Here is a 7,286-nt window from a genome sequence, read left to right as displayed (position 1 = left end):
AAAACAATTATAAAGATGTATAAGATCTAAAATTGATAGAGCAGCGCTGTGTGAAAACGGTGTTTAATGCAAGGGCCTAAAGTGTCGTCCAAGATTAGCCTATGCAGTCCGCACAGGCTAATCAGCAAAGATACTTCCAATAACTGGATTTTCGTTACGGAGAGACTTCATTTGAACGAAATAATCCGTTTAAGAGGAAAGTTTCTTCCCTGACTAGCCTGTGCATTAAGTCTAGTTTGGTCAGAACGCATCTCAAATAGTTATCTTTATTTCTAGGTCAATTATTTACATAGCTATGTCAACCTGAAACTGTCACCTTATTTAATATCAATCGGTGTGCACATTAAAGTAGGCCATTCACCACTCGCGTTATCTGTTTCTAACAGGAATTTCTGTATCCCTTAGTTACACGATCGTTTTCTCGAATGGCTTGACGTTCACAGGCGCTATGTGACAGCTTGTTTATCTCATATTCCAGCAAAATATTCGTTGATGCTACAATAGACGAATACCATTTTTAACATGTCCATCTTTCGCTTAAACAACCCGGCTTTATACCTAATATACAGGATTATTTGGTTGTCACAAAAGGTAGAAACAATGTCATGTCTTTATCTTGTGACAGATAAATCATTTGGCAGTTTTGACATTTTTTTCGCAGCTTTAAAACTAGAGAACCAATGTAAATAAAGGTGTCAAATTCAATAACACTACTAACTTGATAATAGAGTACACTTGTAGACTTTTCTAACGCATCACTTTTCAAACTTGAATATCTCAGTTATGAGTAATGATATTGATTAAAATTTTTACATGCGATCATTTGACTACATTATATGCAAACTCACGATAAAATCATTCATCTGTGACGAATGGACGCTTTAGCACGTGGGGTAGGTGTGGTTCCATATTTTTGCACGTGGAAATGGTGAAACGCGATATAATTGGCGTCGCTCTGGAGAGCGGCGACTAGTATGTAATGCATTTTTTCGCTTATGGGAGGAGAAGGTATTTTACGGATCAATGTATATATTTTTGTTTTAAGAATATCTTGCATAGTGGTGAATTTTGTGTGTAAATTAGTGTAAATAAGTACTGCATTTGTGCCTATTACATTTATTACAACATTTATTGCCAATAATGCAAAGCTAATTGTCTTAATTAATAACTGATCCATAACTGATCACAGGGGAAAGATCACAGGGGCTGGGCAAATACGCGAAACTTTCTGGTTTTGTATAAAAACAAAACATAATCAAAATATATTTATTTTGTGGTTTTTCTAATTTGCTTATTTAGTGGAGAATCAATGTAGTACGATATTTGACGACCTATCGCGCAAGCAAGTTTATTGGAAGGCGTTAGTGGAACGAAAACGTACAATGTATTAGTTTATTAATAGACATATAATAACGATCGCTATACACAACTTCACCAAATAATAGTACATAAATGATGTTAGCCGGAGTAGCTCAGTTGGGAGAGCGATATACTGAAGTTGTTTACGCAACAATCATCTAAAGGCCCCGGTTCAATCTCGGGTTCCGGCACGAACGGAATAGTTCGGCGGCTGACATTTTTTTCAGTCAGGTTAATAAATATAATAAAGCTTTATTTTATGTAGACATTTTAAAATCCATTTTACTACAATTGGACATTTTTATTAAAATTAATGGATGCCGCGTGGTGACAACGTTAATTAAAATTTCTTACATCACATAAATATCTTATAAAAATACACGTGTTTTTATATAAACAAATAAATGCAAACAAACACATCTATTATCCATGTATTTTTATGGTTGTCTATTATAGGCCCTAAGTACTATCCCTACCTCATATAGAGCGCGAAGCGCGACACGTATTATTGATTGTAACAATGAGTTGCGATAAAGGAAGCAGCCGCTTATCATGGAGGAGACGCGTCCCAGCAACCCGTTTCCCTAGAGTCAAGCACTCTTCGGAGTTTTTTTTTAAGAACCACATATAGAGCGCGAAGCGCGACACGTATCATCCAGGTGGTATGGGCCCTTTAGCATTATCCGACCATTACGTCCATAGTTATCTTCCTTAGAATTTGAGAAATTTTGAAATCGTTGTTCGAAGTCCAACATTTTCATCCGATTGTTCCCAAACTTGCAAAGGTTTTTTTTTGTCAATGAGGACCCAACCCAAACTCTCTTTATGAGCAATATCGGACCATAAGTCCAGATTTATGTCTCTTTCAATTTAAAAATAAATGTGAAAAACTGCTTGGTTAGGTGATTATTTCAATTTTTTTTATCAGATTCTTTCCAAACTTACAGTGTCTTCATATCAATGAGCATTTTTACCTCATTAAAAATGAGAAACATTGGGACAATAAGTCCAGAATTTTTTTTCTATTAAATTTGACAAAATAAACAATTTCCACTTGTTTGAAAGATTTCACAACTTTCGTCTGAATCTTTCCAAACTTGTTAAGTGTTTTATATCAGTATTACTCGAACCCTATTGAAAATGATGAATATCGGAGCAATAAATCTATTATGATCTTTTACTGAATTTCAAAGTATTGTGAAATGCAGCTTCTTTATGCAATTTACAGTTTTCATTCAATTTTTTCAAACTTTTACAGTGTTTTCATATCAATGAGTACTCAACCCCTATCGTAAATGAGCAACGTAAGAATAAGTTCAGAATCATCTCCCCTTGAAGTTTAGAAAAATATGAAATTACGCTTACAAGATGAAGCAGATTTTTTAAAACCTACACAGTTCTGTTCCATTAATGAAAACTGCCAACGGATGCAAGTAAAAAAGGAAACCATTGTAAATAAAATGAACTATGAAATATTTGGGGGTTACAACGCAAAATCAAAGATAATGGTTATTTGGGTGTTATAACACAACATCATAAATAATGGTTATTTGGGGGTAACACAAAATTATAGATAGTGGTTATACCAGTATCTTTTTCTATTTTGTTTAAAATAATCGGCCAATATATTAATATTTACAGTAGAAAAAAATCGTTCCATGTAACTTCATTGAGTGCCTTTTACACTGAAATTCTCGACGCCCTTTGATGCTTTGCATCAATATTTATATTGTTCTAGTTTTATATCAAATTAATTATTTGAGGTGGGTTCTTTCACAAGAAAAACATTAAATTAATTTACAAAACAATGTAGCTCGTATGAATAATCAGGATCGCAATCGCACACTTAACATTTTGCAGGCTACCTTCCCCACTTGCTAAAGCGTCAGATCGTCACGGATAAATGATTTTATCGTTTGCTTGCACATAATGTAGTCAAATAATCACATGTGCAATTTTAGATAAAAATATTAACTAATTACTGAGATATGTAAGTTTTAAAAGCGTTTCGTTAGAAATATCACCAAGTGTAGTAAAACGCGATATACAAATGTGCATGTTATTCCAATTTAATTTTAATTGCATCATTCTAGGTGAATGTTTACACAAGAAAAACATAACATTAATTATTATAAAACAATATGGCTCGTATGAATATTCAGGAGCGGAACTGCTCAATCGGCAAGTTGCAGGCCGGTCAGTTATTCAGACGTGCAATTTTATGTGTTTTACTTTTCACATTGTTATTATTTTACGTTGTACGAGTTTGCAAATTTAACTTTTTAAGTGACGTTTTTAATTTGTTAAGTTGTATATGTTGTTGTTTTTCAATTTCAATAAAATGTTCAGGAGTTGTCAGATATGTGTTGAATTATTCTTGGTCCAAATTTCAACACAATTCGTTAAAAATAAGAAAGCTATATGGATATAATTAAGTGATGCGTTAGAAAAGTCTCCAAGTGTATACACAATGTCAGTTTGCGGTCAGCCTCTTACTAAATAGTCACTGAAAGCTAAAAAGGCTAAAGGCATTTGACCGTTTTCTGAAAATAACACAGTCTGACTTCAATTATTAAATATCGTGGTTATAGTTTTCAATTACAAAACGCGATGAGATATAAAAATGTGATAACACAAAGTCTTTTTGAAAAACTAACATACCATATGTTCAAGTCGTGAAAAAAAAGTTAAGCACATAATATTCCATATGATGACACATACAATATTTTATGATATAGTATCATGTACATCTAAAAACAAAAATGTGCAGACTGAAAACACACATATATATATGTACATAATTTTATGTAATAGATATGTCCGTTATTTTGTTATATTCAGCATATATCACTATACAAACGTGAGTACAATAGCATAGAAATTAAATATGTTCAATGCTTTTATTTTATTTCTAAACTGCATAAATATTAATTTGAAATTGTATACATTAATATGCCATTTACTGCATAATACACATTTCATACGGCTGATAACAGATTGACAAAGTGAAAACCAAAACAACGATTTTCAATTTAGTGATTTAGAAACGTTAAAAAAACGACATTCATTGTTTAAAGTATATAACAATCCATAACCCGACATGTATACATACTTTGTTCGGTCAGTCAGAGTCGTTAATAGTGCCTCAACGTTGCGTTTTCAAGAAGTAGTTTGCACGCAACCACGTATAACCTTTCATGAATATTTACAATCCACATATACACGATTTAACTAGTATCAGTGTATTGTAGCCAGCAAGTATTTATGAACTTCAACAAAATGTTAATCGTGCACAGTAAAAACCAAGTACTGGTTTATTTTGGAAACATGTTACTCAGTGGATTTTACCAAACTATTTTTCCGGTAATTTTGCAACCCAATTTTCGTGTTTTTTTTTAATAAGCCGTTATAATTGAATTTTGATATCGGATTATTTGTATTTCAGCAAAACAGTTTAATGTATTTTAGCAAGTTGTTATCAATGCATTTACTAACAAATTATCGTGTACTTTAACAACGTTTTGCTCGTGTGTCTGTTTCAAAATGTATTATTAATGTGTATTAAATTAAATTATTTAAGCATTTAGTTAGTCGATAGAAATGTATTTTTACAAATCATCATTCGTCAATATAAACCAGACATAATTATTGTATTGTAACAGCCTATTTTCATCTATTAATACAGCCATTTATTCATGTATTTGAATAACCAAGTATTCAGGTATTATAACAATAAATAATTTATTGATTTTGACACCCAATTATTTGTATATTATATAGTCTGAATATTCATGTAATAATCACCTATTATTCATTTATTTTAATAGCATATTATTCATGGTTTCTAATAACCCAATAACCCGCTTTACGTGTTTTTAGCCACCTATTATTTGTAGATTTTGACAAGTCATTTTGTTTTAAAGGGGGATGGGCTGGATGATCTGTTCTTAACACCAACAATCATTAATTAGTCGTGCTTATAAAAATCCCTTAAATATGTATCGGTATTCAACCCTCTGCAATATTTAACATACATCCTTGTTGCATTTTAATTATCCGAAGTTGTGACGTTAATTTATTTATATGTATTGTTAACCATGATGATTAATGTTTATTGACCTATTATTGGCCAATAGTGTTCATGTCTGTCATGTAGTACTTGTATATTTAATTAAAGTGACACATATTGCATAAGCAATCATTTGTATTTACAGATATAATACGAACAATAAATAAATTTGTATACACAGATATACTTGCAAAACATTTTGCAACTCAGCCATATAAATGGCTTAGGAGTCACAAAGTTGACATATTGGGTTGTATACACAATTAAATCAATACAGTGCTGGAAAGTGTAAGGATCACTCTGATAAAAAGAGTGCACTTTTTAAAGTATGATTGCATTACTTCTGCCAATTATTAGCACGTGGACTTATAATCACAGTAATGCATGTCTGTGTTATTAAATGTAATACTGTTTACATAACTCGTGTTTTTAGCATATATCCGCCAATCTACTTATTAATATGAAGGCGGTTAAACCAAATGCAATTTCTTGTAACCTTGTACGTTTGTTCTTACCTATTTCATCCTTGTTGAATTCCGAGTCAAAATCCATTCAACGCGGTTTCCGATAAACTATGCACATAACGCTTTTCACATTATCTTCATATTCTAGTGACACAAGCAATGTCAATATTCTTAATGTTTTCCGTTATAAATTCCAAGAAATTGTCCAACTCATACTGCGATGGCATTGATGAAAAAAAAACCCAAATACTATTAAACTTAATAATAGCTATCGCTAGTACATGTATGTACATGGGCACTTATTTTTGTATATTTTAGAGCGTATTACTTAGTATGATGTTTTATATTCTACTTTTGGTAAATGCACTTTATTAAGTAATTAAAGATGATCGTGGTTGGAGTATAATAATCCCATTGAAAAACAAGAGACAAAAACACATTTAAGAGATAACCCGTCAATTTGCATACAATTCTACGTTGTGTATTTGTCAACTCACGATTAAACTTTTACTAGTGTATCCATGTTAGTTCAATGATAACTACACGCACATAAATTTATTCTCATAATCACAGCTCAACAACGTTTTTTTATATATAAATTTCATCGCTAACTAATCAATGAAGCTGTGGCTATAAGTTTGCCTTAGTAAATACAATATTGAAAATGGCTACTAGAATCGATTTCATGCTCAGATATGAAATGCTGTCTGTCACATTCCAACCGATTATTGGGATTTTCTGCGACTCCAGGTGGCCTCAACAAAAAATGCCACACGAATTACATCCCGTTGACGCGGAAACAACGATGTATCAGATGATGTGAATATATTTGAACCGCGGTCTGGAAAAATGGGGCTTAATGCATGTTCGTAAAATGTCGTCCACCATAAGCTTGTGCAGTCCGCACAGGCTGATCAGGGACGAAAGTTTGCGATTTTATGAAATTTCTTGTTTAAAGGATGTCTTTTCTGAAAGAAAATCCAGTCCAGGCGAAAAGTGTCGTCCCCAATAAGTCACATGCATTAAGCCACGTTTTTCCTGGATGCGGCTAATTTCCGACGTGACATATCATTTTAGTGTCAATGTGAAGAGAGGTCATTTATGTTTGCATAAGTAAAATGCGCAAATTATCTCCCTTTGAGTAATTTTCTTCAATTTTCAGTTTTGATATAAGAGTAAGCACAAAACAATCACTTACATAATTTACTATATTAATTATGAGTAGTTATGGATTTACAATTTAAAAAAAATCCGGCACCGTAGTGAACTCTTTAAATAAAATTAACAGGACATACATGTATTTATGAAATACATGTAGATTTTTAATTTTTGTCCCATGCGTTTGCTAGAAATATTTTGACTAATGTTTACTTCTTTTGCAGGTTTATGCTAGG

The sequence above is a fragment of the Dreissena polymorpha genome, chromosome 14 (assembly GCF_020536995.1).
Source record: "Dreissena polymorpha isolate Duluth1 chromosome 14, UMN_Dpol_1.0, whole genome shotgun sequence".
Taxonomy (NCBI): Eukaryota; Metazoa; Mollusca; class Bivalvia; order Myida; family Dreissenidae; genus Dreissena; species Dreissena polymorpha.
The sequence above is the reverse complement of the archived record's forward strand: the minus strand, read 5'-3'. Positions refer to the sequence as shown.